This window comes from Aedes aegypti, chromosome 3 (genome assembly GCF_002204515.2).
Source record: "Aedes aegypti strain LVP_AGWG chromosome 3, AaegL5.0 Primary Assembly, whole genome shotgun sequence".
Taxonomy (NCBI): domain Eukaryota; kingdom Metazoa; phylum Arthropoda; class Insecta; order Diptera; family Culicidae; genus Aedes; species Aedes aegypti.
The window spans coordinates 236536906-236557290 of NC_035109.1; the positions used below are offsets into that span (position 1 = coordinate 236536906).

A 20385-nucleotide genomic window follows, 5' to 3' on the forward strand; every position below is an offset into this window, starting at 1 on the left:
ACCATTCCACAAACATTGACCGTTCAAACGTCCGTTGTTTTTTTCCTTACTCAACCACAGAGTTAGATGATCCAAGTTGTATGAGGATTAGGGTGTCTCAAAAAAACGATGTCTGAAAAGTCAAGATGCTTAACCCTAGAATGAAGATAATAAATCTTCGAGCTGTTTAGTGGAATACCTATAGGTAAATGTAAATCCGAATTTAGTACTATCGAGTTATGGAGAGTTGGCTGTATTATATTTTTCTGTGACACCCTAACGGGAATCCAATTGACTCCGAACGAATATATCTGTCACGGCCGGTACCGGAGAGCATCGCTGCCAGGAAAGTGTGATAGAAATTGAATTTTCCTTCGTTGTGCCCTTTTTCATGTATTTCTGGGTTTCAGTGCATCGGAGCTGCATCGACGGCGACCGTTGTCATTTTCCGATTGAAACGGAAGTTTCGAGTTTCTCTGTGTCTAGTTTAAAAAAGCCAACGCCGCCACTTGACCTGGTCGGAACCGTCCCCCACCAGCTGACTGTTGAGTTAGCCCCGGTATTTCAGAGTTGCCGAATTACGAAAGGTAACGGATGGGGTTTACGATAAGTCAAAATGAATTATTCATAAAAAACACGTCGAGTTTTACGATGAACGAACGTAAAAGTGGTAATATATGAATAGCAAGTTTTTGGTTAATAATGGTGGAAGTGCCTTTAAACAGAGACCTTTTCAGGAAACTTCCACCATCATTAACCAAAAGCTTGCTTTTTCTAAGTTGCCATTCGTTCAATTAAAGTGATAATTAAAATAACCTAAAGTATATATATGTTATATTATTATATATATATTATATATAACATATATGTTTTCCCACATTCATTTAATATCAGTTTAAAGACTGAAGAAAAGCAGGAGAAACACGAGGTCGCCTACACACCATTGCTCTGGTTAGGTCACAACACTGTGGAGGACACCCTGATACTCACAAACCTTGTTTGCATTTAAGTTGTATTAAGAACTATCTGAATGTTTTATTCCTAGCCAATGTGAGCATGAAGCTTTATTACACCATGAATTAGGGGTCACATGTGATGCTTGTACCACCTGATCAGGGTGTCCATAGTGTTTTAATTGACCCTGTAACAAAAATAAAAAAGCTAAAACTATCTCAAAACCCGCTTATTGTACATCCTGCCCTATAAAAACAAGGAACTAAGCGAAGTATAAAGCGTGCTCGATCTCTCTGCAGGCAGCCAGTCAGGCTTTAATAAATATTTTCATTTAAAACTCATAAATTTTCCATCATTTTCCACCTCATAAAAATGTACACACAGAAGCGTAAAGATGAGCGTTGATGCCCGGCAGTCAGACATACCTAGTATTACTAGCGGTACCCTTACGGGACCGTCCCATTACATCGTTCAGCTCGATTCTGTGCATTTTGCCGTTTCATTGGTTCACACTATAACAACTATTGCATTTGGGGGGAGAGGGGTGAAATTGCGAATAACATTGCACCGCCATCCAGTAGTGCAATGCATGGTACTGAATGTGGACGTCCATCGTCGTCTTCCTCGGTTAGGATTCTGTTATTTTTCTTATACTATACAGTGTACCGATGCAGTGGACAGAGTGTCAAAAATCTAAATTATACGTTTCAATATTTCGAATTATGATTTTGCTATTACTCTACAAATATCCTTTTCTCGAATGTTTTCCCTTGAACGCAAGTTTACTGAATGCCTTTTTCCAGAAAAGTGGTGTAGTTTAAAAAAGAATGAGCAAGAATTGTTTTCAGATACAGGATAGTAAGTCAGAAAGAACTGAATTTTATGAAAAAAAATGCCGATAATCTCAAAAATAGTGCCACTTGATAAAACCGCAAACCTAATAAATAAAGATGCATATCAGTTTAGGTATAGGTCTTCTGTTTGAAAATTTTCACATCAATTGAAAATATTACATTCATAAGCATGTTTATATCATACAAATAGCTGTTTACCATGATCTAATCGCTTATCAAAGTGAATCCTGTGACCCAACGATTCTCCCCATTAACAAACATTCCTCCCAGTAACCTTTGCCAAATAGCAGAGGTTACACACTAACATTCCTTTCCCCAATACCACCTGACTGCAAGGACGTGGCCGGTGCCGTTATTGACCATGTATAAATAGAGGCACTGAATTATGCACACTGAAGAAGATTATGGCTAGTCCCAGCCAAACTTGTAGTTGATTATTTGTGCATTTGCGAAAGAGCTTATGATTTCAAAAAAAAACCTAAACAACCTCTGATTATGGCTCTGTTAGATTTATCTCTCCACTTCTTTATCTTTTTCATCTTTGAATAACGTTTCCACTGGCACACAGCCTGCTTCTCAGCTTAGTGTTCGAAGAGCACTTCCAAAGTGGAGAGCTTACTTCCAAATGGAGAGCTTGCTTTGCCAAAGTTGTCATTTTTCATTTCTATGTGGCAGCGGCAGGCACGAGGGCTTTTAGACCAGAGAAGTTGAGGTCCTGGGGAGTGATTGGAGTCGAACCCAGGCACCTGCGTTTTTGTTTTGGATCTCGACTACACAATTCTCGACTACTTTTTCAAATCGACGTAAGTAACTTTCATACGGTTTTGAGAAAGTTAATTAAGAAGAATCACAACCTGTCCTCTAAAACTGTTATAAAATTAATCCCGTTTTTAACATTTTTATTAACCGTATTCATCGCATAAATTTTGCATGCAATCAGCTCGCGGTAGTTCCTATCGTTTCCCACAAAAACTGTATGACAAAATGATAAGCCGTTTCATTCAGTTACTTACGACGTTTTTGTACCAGTGAAGTAGTGTTTTGTTTTGAGTCGTGGTTAAGTCAACTTGTCTCTCCATACAAAGGAGTGGCGAAAGTAATGGTTAGGTTGCGAAAGTTATATAACTTACTTTCGTCGTTTTGTAAATCCTGAAATTGAGCGTTCTAGAAGTGAAAAAACGAGTTGGTTTGAAGCGGAACATGCAGGATTTCGTCTGCGAAACACGTAAGATTGCAAAGTAAGTTTGTTAACTTTTCTTACATAAGTCTGTTTGGATAAGTTTTCGCTTTTAACGCGGTTCCTTATAACAATCACAATGCGTTCACTCCAGCTTTAATCGATATGAAAATTATGTGGACGTATGTTAGCTCAACGGAAATTCTTCATGTACCGCCGTGTGGAACCGAAATCCGTATGTATAAGCACTAAACCCAGTAAACATTTTGGTTGGTATAACTTTTGTAATACATCATTCTATATGAATCAATTCAATCGTATAGAATGCACGAAAAGGATATATACCTACCAAAGTGGAGGCTATATGCGTACTTGGCACGACTTTTTCTGACTTTCTGCGATCAGATATACGATGCCACAAAATTTGGATGAATATAAAAAAAAAGTTTCCTGCGAGTCTCAAACACGAGACCTCTGGATCAGGAATCGGGCACCTTACCACTGTACCACCAAGGGATACTTGTCTGGCGAGTGATTATTTGCCAATGTTAATACATGTTTCATGTACAGCGACACATACTTTGTTGTTCTTTGAGGCCCATCGTCAGCAGATAGACAAAGTTTGGGTGGCAATTTTGCTAAGTTATTGCGATTTCATACGATGCTTTCTGGATTGGTATATGATCTGTCATTTAATATAACATAACGTGATTCTAAGGGGTCTATTTTATAAGTTGAGTCGATCAAAATGACTCGACTGGAGTCACTGTCGACCGAAAAATTCGCTCGGCTCAGCTCTGTCACTCGAGTTTTTCGACAGTTGTCACTCTATGTGACTGGATTACTATGGACCGATGCACAAGTTCACTATTTGACGTTTGAGCGGTGCCGTGTTATTAATGTTACCATGGAGACCAGTGAATTTGGCACCACCCAAATTCGTGAACTCGTGCATCGGTCAATGGCTAAGACAAGACGTGTCAGGTCAAAGTACAAAAATGAAACCAATTACCTGTCATAAAAGACCACTTCTTATTGGTCGTTTTGGCAAAGGCCTACTTTCACATCGTTAAGTTGGATTGCAACAGGGCACTTTGTTGCTAGCTCGACCGTGTTGTCAGTTCATAAATTTGAGTTTTCATCAAAAGTTTGGAATTTTTTCGTGAAATCTTTTCGTTTCAAATCTATTTATAATCGATGTTAAGTTCAAAGCATGTACTCTTACAATGCTAAAATAAATATAAAATACCTAATTGAGACCAAAATAGTGGAAATTGCATCAATTTTCTCTAAAAACATCACCGATTTTAAATTTCAACCTAATTGTTTGAAAATATAGCATCCTCTATTGCGCTAAATGAATAAAGCGCGCAAGTAACAATCAAATTCTGAGCCTTGATAGATTTGCATATAAAGAATACTGGTAACACTGGCTTTTGTATCGTCAAGGTTATCGACGGAAAAAACAACAGGGCAGTCTTAGTTGAGCTGTCACGTCCTGTCCTAGGTCAATGGGAGTCGACGGGTGACATCTGAAATATGCATGCTTGCTTTGATCGACAATGAATACAGACGAGTCACATGAATCTGCTCTATTTATAAAATAGTTGCACTATGGACCGATGCACGAGTTCACTAATTTGACGTTTGAGCGGTGCCGAATTCACGGGTTGCCATGGTCCCATAAATAACACGGCACCGCTAAAACGTCAAAGAATGAACGCGTGCATTGATCCATTTACGACATGTTTTGTTGTCAACACAGATTGTCGTTTATGAATCGTATGACATTGATAACGCTTAATATGGCATCTTGTGCAATTCTGACTTTGGACGCATGAATATGTGATTTTGGATGCACATTCTTGTACGATACGTGGTTCATTGGGAACCAAATTAAAACCTCTGTTAAAAATGTTTGGAATCGAAATGTGCAATCTATTAGACTTTTTTCTCTAACGTTATACAAAATTCAAAACATAAATGCTAAAGATGGCATTGTTATCTTCTTCTTTTTGCTCCTGGCGTTTCTAATGCTTTGCTATGTTTGCAATATACTAGAGAATGATTGAATTGTCAGGTTTCATTTAATTGGTTTCTGTTAATTATTGAATTTGTTTTAATTGGTTTTCTTTTATTATTGAATAGTCAATTTATTTATACAAAAATCCCCATAAACCTACACATATGAGATATATTCACAAGGCTAGGTAAAATCAATTTGAATGTCTTGTATTGTGTTGTATTATTTTCTATGTTTTTTTGCCAGGCTAAGTAATAAAGTAAGACATTACCTTTGTGTTAATGCTCATATGTGCCGGTGTCACCAGAATTCACAAATTTAAAATACCTGCTTTCCACCCAATACCAATCCTGCGGTCATTTCAAGGTTCTAGTTCACAATTCCGATTTTATAATCCGTTGTGAAAATTGTTGGAACTCCTGAGTGTACTGATTAATTACGCAGTACAGAAATGATCTTCATTTAATTAATCGGAATTACAAATACTCACTATTCGGACACATCATGATCAACAGTTGGTTCGAAAAAAGTGCAAATTCCACTATTAATATGTTGCACACTATGTTCCCTCTTCTAAGCAAATCACTGTGAAGACACACAAAGCAATTGTCGCAATGACAAGCGAACAAATTTTGATTTTTAAAATTTTCAAATCATGGCCTACTTAGCATGAACAATAACATATAACTTATTAGAATAATATGTGCAATCTCAAAACCATATATTTATTCATTTTAATATTAAAATAATGAAAATTCAATCAAGAGTACGGATTTTGGTCCCACACGGTACCGATGTTCATGGACTATGTTATACAGCGTATTGCGCACATTGTAATTGCGGTTACAAGTGCGAGATTGCGAATCAAAATCGGATCGGTGTGGTGCCTTCACCGCACTTATTCAGCATGAGTTGACGAAAAAGTACGACGAAGACACCAAGCTGATCCAACGTAATCCCGTAATTTTATTTTCGATTCCGCACTTATAAGGAGTGCAGTCTTTAAAGCAATCTATAATATTATTGGATCTATTGTTATAGTGTCTTCTACTCATTCTACATTAACCAAAGTTTTAGAAATAATATTTTTTGAATAATTCAAGGCCGGTGTCTGGGATTCAAATCGTCTGGACAATTTCAATCAATACGCTACTAATAGGAACCATTTAAGACATTTCCATAATTATTTCGCAGGGTTCAAATAAAACTACAATGTTTATAACTGAACCATAAATCATCAACTTATTTGGAACCATTCTAGCCAGTTGCGGATCCCCTGGAACAGCACAAACCATATCATGTGACACATCAATCATCAAGATTTTTCAACAGAAGTTTAGTAAAATGCATATTGGGTAATTGTATGCAACATAGGGCCATCTACAAGTACTTCCGGAATATCCTAGAGCCAATTCCAGAACCCTGAAAACGGACATCAATCCGATGATTGCAAACCATATCTTATACGACACAACAATATTCATATTTTTTCTCCAGGAGTATAATATGATGCAAATTGAGTAATTTCTTGTAACATAGGGTCAATTACAAGTGCTCCGGGATATTCTGGAGGCGATTCAGTGACCCATTACACATCAATCTTCAAGTTTTTTCACTGGGAGTATGATATTATGCAAATTTAGTAATTTCTTGCAACATAGGATCATTTACAAGTACTTCTTCTGGACTTCTTCTGGAGCCGATTCAGGAACCCTGAAAATTACATCAATCCGATGATTGCTATCCTTATCAAGCGACACATCAATGTTCAAGTTTTTTTTTCACTGGAAGTATAAGATGAATTAGATTTCTCCGAGATAGCCAGCTGTCCTTCTTCAGCGTCAAGCCTAAGGTTTAATAGGAGTTAACCTACTGAGCATTACCATAACTGCTTATCTAAACAGTAATGCTCAAGCTCATTACATCGTCAGCAGCGTTGTAGCTATTTTTTAAAATGAAAACCTTTATTTAGACACGTGTTCTAGTACACAATACTGAAGATGGCCTTACAATTGATGTTGAAATACGCGTATCTGTCTAAGGATACAAACTCTAGCAGAATTGAATAGTATAGTACAAAATTTGGCTTTTTATTTATTTATAGGTATTCCACTAAACAGCTCGAGGCCAGTATTTATTTATTAGTTTATTTATTATTTACTAAATATAAATATTATTTATATTTAGTAATTTTTTTTAGTCATATGTTTTATTTTTCAATTGTATAGTTCTGATAATGTTGGAATACAATAATATTAGTAGCCTACCTTATCAAAAATAACTCATCATAATCTTGATGTCATTTCACTATCCATCGCACCAACTGTGCAGCGCTAGCTGATTGCGTTCCTCGTCAATTCCTGGCTCTGCGTACTTATTACCCGTTATCTTTATTCAGCAAAGTCTGTGTGACCTATATTGCGAAATACATGTGGTACGGTGACTTGGGTTCGCCGTTTGCTTTAGTTTATCGGTGACAGGGGAGCTTTTTCGAGCTGTACGTATGTAGTTATACGAAGGAAAGCTAGGACTCTTAGTAGTAGTAGTATGAAATGGTTTTCAAATATGTGATTCAGGATTGATCTAAAATCTATTGACATCTATTGACGATTAAACTATGCAAAGTTTTGCACACAATCAGAGCCTTAGCGTTTAATAAATTCATGTCAAATTTTAATGCAGAGAAAAGGGGTAAATATACATAATTGTCCCTATGCTATAGTAACCAGGAAACAAAGAGCAATAGATACAGACATTTGATGGTCAGATTAATACAGTCTAATGTCAGTGCGCATCGTACCCTCGTGCTGTGCGTACACAAATTCTTTCTGCTCTCGGAAGTTTTCATAACTACCAAAGCAATATGACAGAACTTTTCAGTGCTTCAGACAAACTTTTCGAACATCAAATCGATGCAGTCTCTAGCCCTGGCTCTTTGATTCAAGTGAGGGAGCAAAGAATGCCGCCTATCGTGATCAGTTGTTCGAAATTTGGGGGACATGGATGCCAAATGCATGATTTGCGGAGGTTCTTCTCACGCTAAGGACGTCTGTCCAGTGAAGGATAATACCACTAAGCTTGAATGCGCAAATTGCAAGGGCCATCATAAGTCAAACTTTTGGACTTGCCCTTCGCGTAGGAGAGTCATCGTGCCTGGCAAATGAACGGTAATGTCCGTTACGATAACGGTCGTTTCCGGAAATCCCCTGGTAGAGTATCGAACAATGCTCATTTTTCAGTTAACGATCGCTTGATTAGGAATCATACCCATCAGGTGGATTATAATCATGCTCATTCACAAACTAATTTTTTTCATCAAACATCAACTATTTTCGTCATTTGAAACTTAAGTTTTGAAACTTTAGGTGTTTCTGTTGAAACACAGCTTGGTAAATATACTTTCATAGCTGCCTATTTGCCTTGTCAATGTTGTGGGCAACAAGTTAAATTGCTCCAAACTGATTTGCGAAAATTGACTCGCAATAAGTCAAATTTTTTTGTCATTGATGACTTTAATGCCAAACATCGGTCATGGAATAATTCTCAAAGTAATTCCTAACGCAGAATTTTATTTGATGAGTGCTCTTCAGGATATTTCTCAATTGAAAACTAGCTCTACTTGTTTTTCCTCTTCTAGAAATCCATCTACAATTGATTTGGTCTTAACCGACTCTAGTCACCTTTGTAGCCAACTTGTTACGCACCCTGATTTTGATTCTGATCATGTCCCTGTTACATTTCAAATTTCCCATGAAGTGATTCGCAATTCTACCAGCACAACATTTGATTGTTTACAAGCCGACTGGAGTATATATGAAACATACATCGATAGTAATCTTGATGTAAACATTTCTTTGTGAACGAACTTTAAAATTAACAATTCTCTAGAAACTTTAACAAATTTCATTGTTGAATTCATGTAATTGAAATCAATCATTACACAACTGCTTATATACGTATATCTCAAAGTCTGTACTCCATGGAGTCCTTATAGGATCAAGAACATCGGTATAAATCAAAACAATATTTGTTTTACTTATGTGAATGGCAAAGGGTCTGTGTCAGAAGGAAAAAACTTTCAATGGACCACTGGTTACCATGGGCGTAGCCAGAATTTCCATCAGGGGCGGACGAGCGACCTCAAAGCCGTGTTTCGCCAGTTTTACAACACTAAGACACTTATAACAATCATGTGCATTTTTTGTGAGCGGTTAACTGGTTATACCTGGTAAACCCTTACCTTTTAATTATAGTGAGTAAAGGGGAGCTCATCATGCAACCTAATTAAATTTCTCGACAAGGATTCGTTGAGAGTTTTGTAAGGTTTGAAAAAAAGGAAATATTTAAAGCGAACAAGGTCCTAAATAGACCATATGAAGCTTTAGAGGAATACATGTTGGAATTATTTCTCGCACACCCCTAAACATAGCTACACGCTTTCTCTTTGGTGTACGCCCACAGGACCGTTCTGCGAGTAAGAATGTAAAAAAAAAACATATGAACGCATTTTATAATCAAGAGTTGTAAAGAACGGTTGAATTTAGATTTAGATTACGCGAATAAACTGTGAAACTCAACCGACGCATTAAAAAGTATTCGATATTCGAAGTTCTCATCCATAAACGCGTATCCTTTGGGGGAAGTGCAGTTATTAAGGAGATATCCCACATACATCCAAAGTATCATTCCGTAACAGTTTCAGAAGTTATGCAGGTATCCTTCAAAAATTTCTCCAAGGAATTTGAGACTATTCTAAATACGAATTCATTGAATAACTTCTTGCCTTTTCACAGGACTTCATGCAAACATTCCCCCATAAACGATTTCAAGGATTGGTTTTGTAATTTTCCAACAATTATACAGAGTATTCGTCAAAAAATCCACTTTTAAATTTCGTTAAGAGCTATAGTCGGAATTCATCACTTTACCAAATACTAACGAGTTAATTTTTCAATGTAAGATTTTTGCTAGAATAACAATCCAAATTCATATGACCGTTGCTTTGAGATATCCACACGATATTTTACTCCATGGATTTCTCATTCTTCTCACATTTTATGGAATCCAAAAATCTTTATCTCTGGGTCTAATTCATATATATTTCAAGAAAAGTTTATGGTTGTATTCATTATAGGATCGTCGAAAATATATAACATGAACTCCTAGGAAAATCTCGGCATTAATTCTTGAATATGTGTTTGCAGCAAATTATGATTAAATTTAAATATAAATTCTAAAGGAAATCAAAATGAAAATCTTCGAATAATACTAGGAAAAAAAAAATCTGAACAAACTGTACTGGATCTTAAAAAATATATTTTAATCAAAACATAAATAATATAGTACAAAATAAATTTCTAAAATCTCATTAATATTTCTTGAGACTCTTTTTAGGGATTCCTCAGTATAATTTCAGTAGAAAATGTTAGACAGCCTCTTTGAAAAACTTTTAGAGTAATCGCTGTATAATCCTTAGATAATTTCCTATAATAACAAGTGAAGAACTCTTCTCCTGAATTCTCTAGAAAAGATACTACTGTAAATATATTCAAGAGAAATTCCTTCAGAAAAATCGTGAAAAGAATGCCAGAGAAAAATACTGGAGTTGAAAAAGTGATACCTAATAATTTTCGGAAAAAAAACATCTTAGAAGAATAGCGTTAATATCTCCGAAACTAATACTCAATGTAACTAGTAAAAATTCTAATGATATTTCTTGGGAAATTATTACCTAGAGAAATACTTGAAAGTATCCATGGAGAAATTTTTCAAAGATTCCTACAAATTACTCCTCGCATTTTTGGACGGATTGCTGATAGAATTTCTAAAACAATTCCGAAATTATATTAGAATTTATTGCAAAATTCTTTAACTAGTTGATTAGTTATCCTTGAATGAAAAGTACTATAAGATTATTATTAGCTTTCTTAAATTCGAGTTGTCTGTCCTTAGTTGGTTGGTGTTCAGACAGATTGGACCAATTTTTTTTTCAATTATTTGAGGAAAACTGATTTCAAGCCTTCTGAATAAGAAAATGTGTGCCTTATTTTCAGTATTGTTGGAACCTATCTATTAGGAGAAACATTTGTATCAAAGTATCGCTGAAAAGATAAAAATAAACGGAGTTCTTGACTTATCTTTACAAGGCCAAAACACCAACTAGTCCGGTATGTCTGAACACCGATCAGTTTATAGAAGAATTATTTTCAAGAATCCTAGTAAAAATGTTAAGTGAAATTGACTAGAAAACTTTTGAAAAATTCAGATGCAAAATAAGTATAATTTCTGGAGAATTCTCTAGAAGACTTCTTCGGAGATTTCTCAAGGTTATTTCTGCACGATTTTTTTTTGTTTTTTGTTAGTCATAGGTTCCATTTCATTACAATGTTCTGGAAAAATAGGTCAGGGCAGACATAATTAAACTGCCCATATTTGCATAGTCGATCTAAGCGCCACTGATGTTTACAGCATCTTCTTCTTCTTCTTCTTGACATTAACGTCCCAGCGTAGTGTTACAAAAGCACTTCCACAGTTACTTTCAGTCGTCACGCGGTTTGCCGCCTTCAGAACCACCACGCTGATGTTGTGTACGATAAGCGAGGTTTTCTCACCACTGTTGTACAAAATACAACAGACCAACGACTGAAGTGTTACCTGAGAGCTTTCTTACTCTATACCCTGGGAAGTCAAGGAAATTTCCTTTACGAAAAGATCCTAGACCGACCGGGAATCGAACCCAGACACCTTCAGCATGGCTTTGCTTTGTAGCCGCGGACTCTAACCACTCGGCTAAGGAAGCACCTTTTAGCATCATTCCCATCACAATTAAATTTGTGAAAACATTGTATAACATCAAATTTGTGTAAAATCAAAACTAGTTTAAGTTGAAAGTAGTTTATTCCAATTTTTTTGCTCATTTTACTTAAATAATTATCTTTTGTTGACCGGAGCTTCATGAATACTCATCCGATTCCAAATCTTCCTCTATGTTGTTGAAGCTAATTTAATTGTTTAAAGCTGAAACTGTTTTTTCTCATTTGACTTTGCAACCATGTTTAAACAAACATATTTTTAAACATGTTAAAAAATATATGCACTAATCAACTTGTAATTAAAACAAGATGCTTTATAAACGTAAGTTTAACATAAAAAAATGCATTTTCCGGCGAAAAAACTTAAATAATCCAAAGAAATTTGATTTTTTTATTATAAAATCATGGTTTTGGGTAGTTTTTGTTGAATAACAAAGTCGAAACGGTTTTTTAGATAACTGTGTTATAATAAAAGTTTGAATACAACTAAATTTTCTTCTAAAACATGCAAAAAGATTTGAAATCGAAAGATTATATATGAAATTATGGTCAAACAAAGATGATTTTTTGTAGAATGAGGAAAAAATTGGAGAAAACTTAAATTTTTTTAACTAAGACTAGTTTTGATTTTAGACAAATTGGGTGATCGACAAATTGTTTATAAATTTAATTTTGAAGATAATGGTGCTGCAAGTTTCAAAATTGATTAGAAAATAAATAATTTATGGTGATATCACAGAAGGCCAGTTTAATAACTTGAAATTTCACCTTCAAGACGCTTACGCCACCTCCAAATCTCAAACTTTGATGGGATTTTTTCATAAGAGCACACGAATTTTTGGTTTTGAGAACTTTAAAAAAGCAAGTCGCGCCCGAGGAAAACCTTATTTTTAATGCGCTTCGAGGAAAACATTATTTTTATTTCGATGTCAATGAATCTCAGAATTCTCCAAGAGTAACATCATGACGCAATTTTATATTTGAATGCTGCAATCTTAGAAAATTCAAAACAAAATTTTATCCCTCATTTCAAAGCTGTAAATTTTGATTGGAAGAGGCAACGGCCTCATCCTGCCCCCCTATGGCTACGCCCATGTTGGTTACGTTAGGCCTATATTCCATGGAGCCCTTGGAGAAACATAAACATCCGTACAATTCAATGCATTACTCCTTTTGGTTATATGAAGGGTTAAGAATTTATGCAATTTTTAAAAACCATCAACATACAACTGCTTACGTTTGTAGATCTTTAGATCTATGCTCCATAGAATTTTTGAAAGACCTTGCACTTTTCTTCTTCTTGGCATGACGTCCTCACTGGGACAGACCCTGCTTCTCATCTCAGTGCTGTTATGAGCACTTCCGCAGTTATTAACAAAGAGCTTTAGTTGCCAAACTTGCCATGTTTGCATTCGTATATCGTGTGGCAACTATGCCCATGGAAGTCAAGGAAATTTCCATTACTATAAGATCCTGGACGGATCGGGAATCAAACCCAGACACCTTCAGCATGGCTTTGCTTTGTAGCCGCAGACTCTAACCACTAAGGAAGTCTAATTAAGAACCAAATAAATCAAGATACTTTAACAGCAAAATTTTTCGAAATAACATTTTTTTTACAAGTAGACTCTAAAAGTCGAAACTTCGTTTTACGAACCCCCGTAATATGAGGTTACAGTGTTACTGATTTAGTTTTACCAAATTAGGAGGATAGTGTTGCCCAACACAGAACACCTTTTATATAAGGATTTTTTTAAGGTTTGAAATGAGACAGAGGTGAAACATGATTTATAAGCTGTTATAGAATATTCCGCATTGTATTCGATTAAGTTTTCATTCTGCATATCATATTTCCTTCTAAAGTCGAAATGGTTATAGTCCTTCGACTAAAAGTACACACTTTTTTCGTATTTCAAGTATACCTTCCAATTTATAAATCGAAACGCCTTCAAAAGACGATTCGAATAGAACCATTGAGACACAGCCGTCAGATTCCACGAGGAAATAGTGCTCGTAAAGCTAGCCAATATCGTATACGAGCCTATACCATCTAATGCAGCAATCTCGTTCCACGGAGCTACAACATTTCAAACGGCCAATATTCGCAAATCCATTAAATTGGGCAATAAAACTGCTCTAGCACTATCCTCGAACAACAATCAGCGCAAGCAACAGGGTAGATTTTCTTGCCATTAACCGCACGACAGTATAAACAGACGTTTTCAAATATTTAGCCTTCCCCTCAGGGGAAATGGTTTAATTTTCTAATAAAAGAAAGATAATTCAACAAATGCGCAAAAGTAGGTCACCAACGTCATGTTACGCCAAATTAAAGCTGTTAAATATTTGTTCGACTAGGTATTATATGGTTTTATCGGTTTCAATTTGAACATAGGAAAAAGGCTTATTAAATACACGGATCACACCTAGGATCACACTTTACCTTGGAGGGGTTTTATGTATTCAACATTTCCGTTCGCTTCCGGTGCAATTCGTTTCCGGCAAAGGCGTCGGCACTGATTAACTCTGGGAGCTGAAAATAATCCACTGATCACACTGATAGCTAAACCGTGGGCTTCTTGGCATATCCACACGCGCGCCAAATCCGTAATCACTTTCTTCGCTTCTTCTGAGACACTCTCACTATCTTGCTCTGGTGTACGATTATTTGATTGAATTTGCTTTCTTTATTTTTTCGCAACCACGTTACTTGTTTGGTTTACACCGAAAAACTGATAACATTTTTTCATACGCTCTTCTCGTTAGATGATGGTACATAGGGTAGAACAACACTGCTCATGTTTCGTAATTCAGCTCACGGCGCAGCAGTTATATCGTTTTAGAAGTGTTTTCTTTCCTCCTTGGTAAACGAAACGGAAACCGAAAGCGGCTGGACAGAGAACGATACGTCCACTTTAAGTTTTCATTTTTGCCCCGTCGTCCCTAGCGAAAACTCATCCTCGGCTTATGAAGGCAATTTTCTTTCAATTTTTGCACTGTCACACTTTTTTAATAATTTCTAAGACAAAATGCAAATATTCACGTTACTTCACTCCAGCTCTTGTACTAAACGAACAAATGACTACGGAGACGGAGGAAGAAGAAGTATCATCATCATTTTCCGGGTTTTTCCTCAAACAGCTGGTAACTGCTTCAGTGGAATTATGCGTCTCGCTTTCAAATCCACCTTCACCGTTTCCAAGAAACCAGAAACTTTAGCAAATCACTTCACCAAGTCCCAATAAGCGTTCCGATCCTAATCCGGAATCTGATCCAGATTTACCCATCCAGCATCGGACGGAAGCACACCAGTCACCGAACGAGTACGGCACGTTAATGAGATTTTATGCCCTGAACTTGAGTTTATGAACCGGCTTCGCGAACGGTAACATCATAACTGTCGGTTCATGAAATATGTTACGGGATGGTAAACAACAATGTTGGGTTGGGACTGACTGGCTGGCTGGCTGGCACAAACGGTCGGATGCTCGGAGTGTCGTGTGTCGTGTCGCTGTGGAACGATGGCCGGAGGAACAGAGAAAACAGAAATCACCGTGCTGCTCCACCAGCTGGCAGCTGCCGATGGAGACCGTACAGTAACCGCCAAAATAAAGTGCCCACTTGCTTGTAATCACGCAAATCGTGTGTTTAAACGGGAAATTATATTGTAATAGTAGTTTACGGTACATGTTGCTTGCCGAGTAGGATAATTACGACGAGTGCTGAAAAAAACGAGTTTTGCAACGAGTTACGTACAACATTTTTTGCAATTTACATCTTTTCAGTTTTTGCTATACAATACAAATCTATTCAAACTATTTTCCATAAGACTAGAACAATTAAAACATGTTTCTGACGAAAAACTATGGGCACAATATTTTGGCAGTGACTGTATAGTAGTGGGTGTTGGAGCTCGCCGAACCGAACACGAACAAGGATCTCAGACGATTGGCGCGCGCCACCGGTGGGACGTGTTCATCCGTTTGAGTGACTTCCCACCCATAGGCCGACATCAAACTGAGCTCCACACCACGCGGTTCTCCATTAGCAGACGGTAGGTGGAAACTTCACAGCGCCCCACTCACGACAAGAGTGTCCCAATGTTTACGGAAAATGAGTGTTCCGGACGACCGACGACGATGCTGTATGTGTGCATGCGATGTCGTTTATCCGTCTTCGACAAAGCGAGCAGACGACCGGCGCGGCGTCTTACTATCACCGTGGCGACGTAGACGGTGCGTAAATTACGATACTCGAGGAGCTGAACATAATAACATGAGAATAGTTTCAAACCTTTACAATATACAGTGCCGGACGAAAACTTAAGAACACCTTACTAAACGTTTTCTTTTTCGCACAATTTCTGTTTTAGCATATTTGTTACTATTAAGGTTTTGCGTTAGCAATATTATTAAGCTGTTAAATTTTAGGGATTTACGAAGAAAAGAATACGACGAAAGCATAAAGAAGTATTAGGAACGTATGAAAATAAGGAGGTTCGAAAAGTGCGCGACAAAAATATAAGACCTCTGCACTGCTGTAAAAATAGTGTTTTACTAAATATTGAGGATTTTGCCCTATAATAGACTCACACCTAAATAATTTTGTCACACCTAAATAATTTTGTCACACCAAAATATTCTCCCACCATGTTATTGGGTGGCGTCGTAGCTAACAAAACCAACAAGTAATGCACATGTAACGCATGAATGAAAGTGCCATATAAACTGACGTGTGAGTATTCATTTTCCACGTTGAAAATGTGCACGAGAATCTATTCCTTAACTAAACGAACAATACTATAATGGAAGATCCCCCAGTACAGGATAACTAATCCGCAAGCATCATATCTCCGATATTAGTGGCTGTTCATTGATTATGTAAGACAATTTGGACTATTTTCGGACCCTCCTTTTCCCGGGGTGTTACGTTCCGTATAAGGACGTTTAGCAAAAAGGACATTTGGCAGAATGAGAATTATATGCCTTCTTAAAATGGTACCTGTTCTTATATGAAACTGCTTTATGTGAAACGTCCAATATTCCAAACGCCCTTATGTGGAACGTCTGTATGCGAAATGGGTTACGTCTTTTTGCGGAAAAATTGCCTATTTGGTTGTTTTATTTTGGTTCTGCGTTTCGTTTCACGGCGTTCCATTTTGCTCTACTTAGTTCTATGAGCTAAGTGACGTTTGAACCCTTTTTAATTCGAAAGATGTGCAGATTAGAGGGGGTCAAATTAAAATGTGTCCACACCGGCGACGCGAAAACCTGAACTCGATTGCACGCTGAACGCGTGCAAACTAAAACGACAAAAAAAAAATTAGGCGACGACGCACAAAAAGATGATTTTACTGGTGATGATGAAACGAAACCAAAACTTAAACTTTCAAGAGCACAAATCTAGAGAACCACACAGCGGCTCGAGCTGAAAACTCGAGTGATTGTTCACCACTAATCGATCAAGCCCTCAGCCCGATCAGCTGTCTGGAGTCAATTAATGAATTTTGCTTGAGCTTTAACTAAGCACTGCCCAGCAGAACGCAAGTGCACGCTATAGACACTTTTTTCAAAAACTACACTAGTCGTTTTACCTGCCGAATCTAATAATTGGCGGAGACATTAAAAACATAACAGATCAGTTTTCAACACATCCGTTCGCGCGTGCTGCCTACTGCGATGGAAAAAAAGAACTTTCTTTTGCGTTGAAAAACGAACCAGCTTACTTGGGCTTCACGAAACACTGCCTGTAATATAATCTTATATTTTATTTATATTTATAATGATTTTTTTTATAAAAAGCAAAATAAAATTCAGATCATTTTATTTGTTATTTTGTAGCGTTTGATGGGGTGTTAACAGGGCAACTCTGTTCAAACCCGATAAATAGGGAAAGGTAAAGACCGTAATAGTCTATGACACTGTATATTTTTATCTACCTGCGCTTTTTGTATGAAAATTTTAATCATTGCAAAAAGCGCCTCGGAAAGATTCTTAAGACCGTGCGGATAACAAATGGAATACAGCCGCCATATTCCAAACTAATAAACTAGTAGAACCGTAATTAGGATTCAATTCGTTTGATTGAGTGCACTAATTTCAACTTTCGCTATCTGTACTTATTTCCAGACAATTGCCTTTTATATGCAACTCGCTTCTTGGAGATTTAATCGTTTTCCTTTCTTTTCAATTTACGTCTACTCTGACGCGCTCGTCTTCGTAAACCTGTAGCAAGGTATTTGTTTTCTCAGGGAAAATGTTGCTACTATTCCATAGTTGGACGGAACTTCAGTATTCCTTACGACTTCCACATCCGAGTCCATTTTATATCGCACCTAGAAAGTTGATGATCCGTTCACGCCAACGTAAACTCCCACCGAAAAAAGGCCCACACCAAGGATTTATTCCGCCGTGTGATCAACTCAATCCCAAGAGAAATAATGAAGGCTATAAATTTGCAACATTTTACCACCGCTATACTGGACTTTCTGTTTTCCATCCGGTTTAGTTCTATCAATGTTAAGCTGTTTGCTGTTCTCGTTTGCCAGTCCGGCAAGGAAATGTACCATGGGAAAGATTCCATCGATCTGATATTTCGCTTACTTTTTCTAAGGAGTTCAACCGTGACTGCACTGAAACAAAATTAGACACGAAATGTATTACATTCGAAATGCCCTCTTATTTTGAACATGAATTAACCAGAACCGTTTGATAAGCTAAGAAATTGCATGCGAAAATGTTACTAAATATCAAATGTTTCGCAGTATACTGTGTAACTTTAGTTCTCCGTGTCTAAATTACCGCAATGGGATTAAGTGAGAACAATAAATAAGAAAAGAATTTCAAAGGAAACGTAGCACTATTTGTCACCAGTGTCACTGGTTTTTCAGAGCTTCGGAACTTAAAGTTCGCAATTAGGTGACATCCACAAATTACGTAATGCTCTAGGGGGAGGGGGGAGTAGGCCCAAGCGTTACGGCTAATACAAAAATTTGCAATTTTTCATACAAAAAGCGTTACGGAGGGGGAAGGGGCTCGAAAATTTATTACCTACATAATAAAAGAATGCAAAAAAAATGTATTAAAGCAAAGTAGGCCGTTATTGAAATTTGTACGCGTCGTTGATGATTGTTGCTAATTTATCTCACGACTTCGAATCAAAGAAAATCAGTTGGTTTTGCACTGACACAGCTGAAAAAGTATCAGCATACTTTATGCATGTTAGCGCGTACAGTGATACTTTTTCAAGTCAATATGAACTATCAAGACTAAGTTATATCACTTTGAAAAGCAAGCTGAAAAATCATCATTGTTGCCGAAACGAATGACGGGCTACTTAGCCTTAACCATCAATGTGTCACACGAATGGTCATCACCAAAACCACGCCCTGATGCTGTGTACAAAAAACGAGATTTTTCAGATAACATACGAGATATATCCCAAATCCAGCTATCATAACCAAAACTCGTACCAATTTACACATTCGGTAAAAATAATTGATTTACTGTCAGATATCAAGAAATTCTTTAGAAAGTTGCATTCATTAAGGCGTTTTCCTCGTAACTCTTGAAATTTGACTATTCATTATTCCTTTAAATATTGTATTGTTAAGAATTTAGCAAGTATATTTGGATTCAGGGATACAAAATTTATTATGTAGAGTTGGTTTGAAAACTTACAATAATCGCATTGATAAGTGATAAATTTCACCCCAAAATAAAATTCCCCGATTTTTTATTTTAGAGATATTACTTAGCACTAAAATGACATTTGTTAGAAAATTTCTGTACGTGACTCAATGAGGCTCACCTTCGTACGTGTTTTCCTGCATTCAGTTGTTCGGCATTGTCAACATTATAAAAAACAGACAAGAAAAACCGTGAAAAATCATTAATTTCACCCGAAATTACGGTACTAATCAGCCAATGCCTGAAAAATTATATCTACCCATCTAACGTCTGATAGTGATTTTAGGAAATTTTCCAAAGCATATACATATTTATTAATAAACTTTTGGGCAGGATATGCAGATACGCCTTTTTGAAGTGTATGGAAAGAATATTGTACGGTAAATTCCATTCCATCTATAATCAACGGTTAGGTGCGTACATAATCATTGCACTTTTGCGGCTGTTCTTATTTCATTCAAAACGTAACGCAGAATTTTCCAATTTGAGGCCTCTCCCTCCTCCACGTAACAGCTTTAGCATGGAAAATTAAAAATTTTTGTTTGAAAATTCAAAAATTAACACTCAAATTTACACGTACACATATTGTCTGGACTGACATTAGAAAAAGGCCAAAGTATAATTGAAATATATACAAATCAAATACAAATAGCTGATCAATGACTGCATCAAAGTTGATTGAAACACTCGAACATCACATCTATCTATTTTATATATCTGTGTTCTATTCAATTCTTTATAATTCTTTTCTATTCTAGTCTGTTCGATTGTACCCCGTTTGGCATAAAGTCGTTTGGCATAAGGTCGTTTGGCATAAATCCGTTTGGCATAAAGTCGTTTTGCATAAAGGTCGTTTGGCATAATGACCGTTTGGCATAATGGTCGTTTGGCATAATGG

At 36.7% G+C, this 20385-nt stretch overlaps 1 protein-coding gene across 2 annotated transcripts in view; it reads right to left on the reverse strand.

The window, feature by feature from the left end:
- LOC5577003 (somatostatin receptor type 2) overlaps nt 1-15328 on the reverse strand; it is a 234684-nt gene extending 219356 nt beyond the window's left edge. For both annotated transcript variants that reach the window (XM_021849702.1, XM_021849701.1), the window contains exon 1: nt 14243-15328. The gene's annotated coding sequence lies outside the window, so the exon portion shown is untranslated. The remainder of the gene's footprint in view (nt 1-14242) is intronic.
- Nucleotides 15329-20385: the final 5057 nt, after the last annotated feature.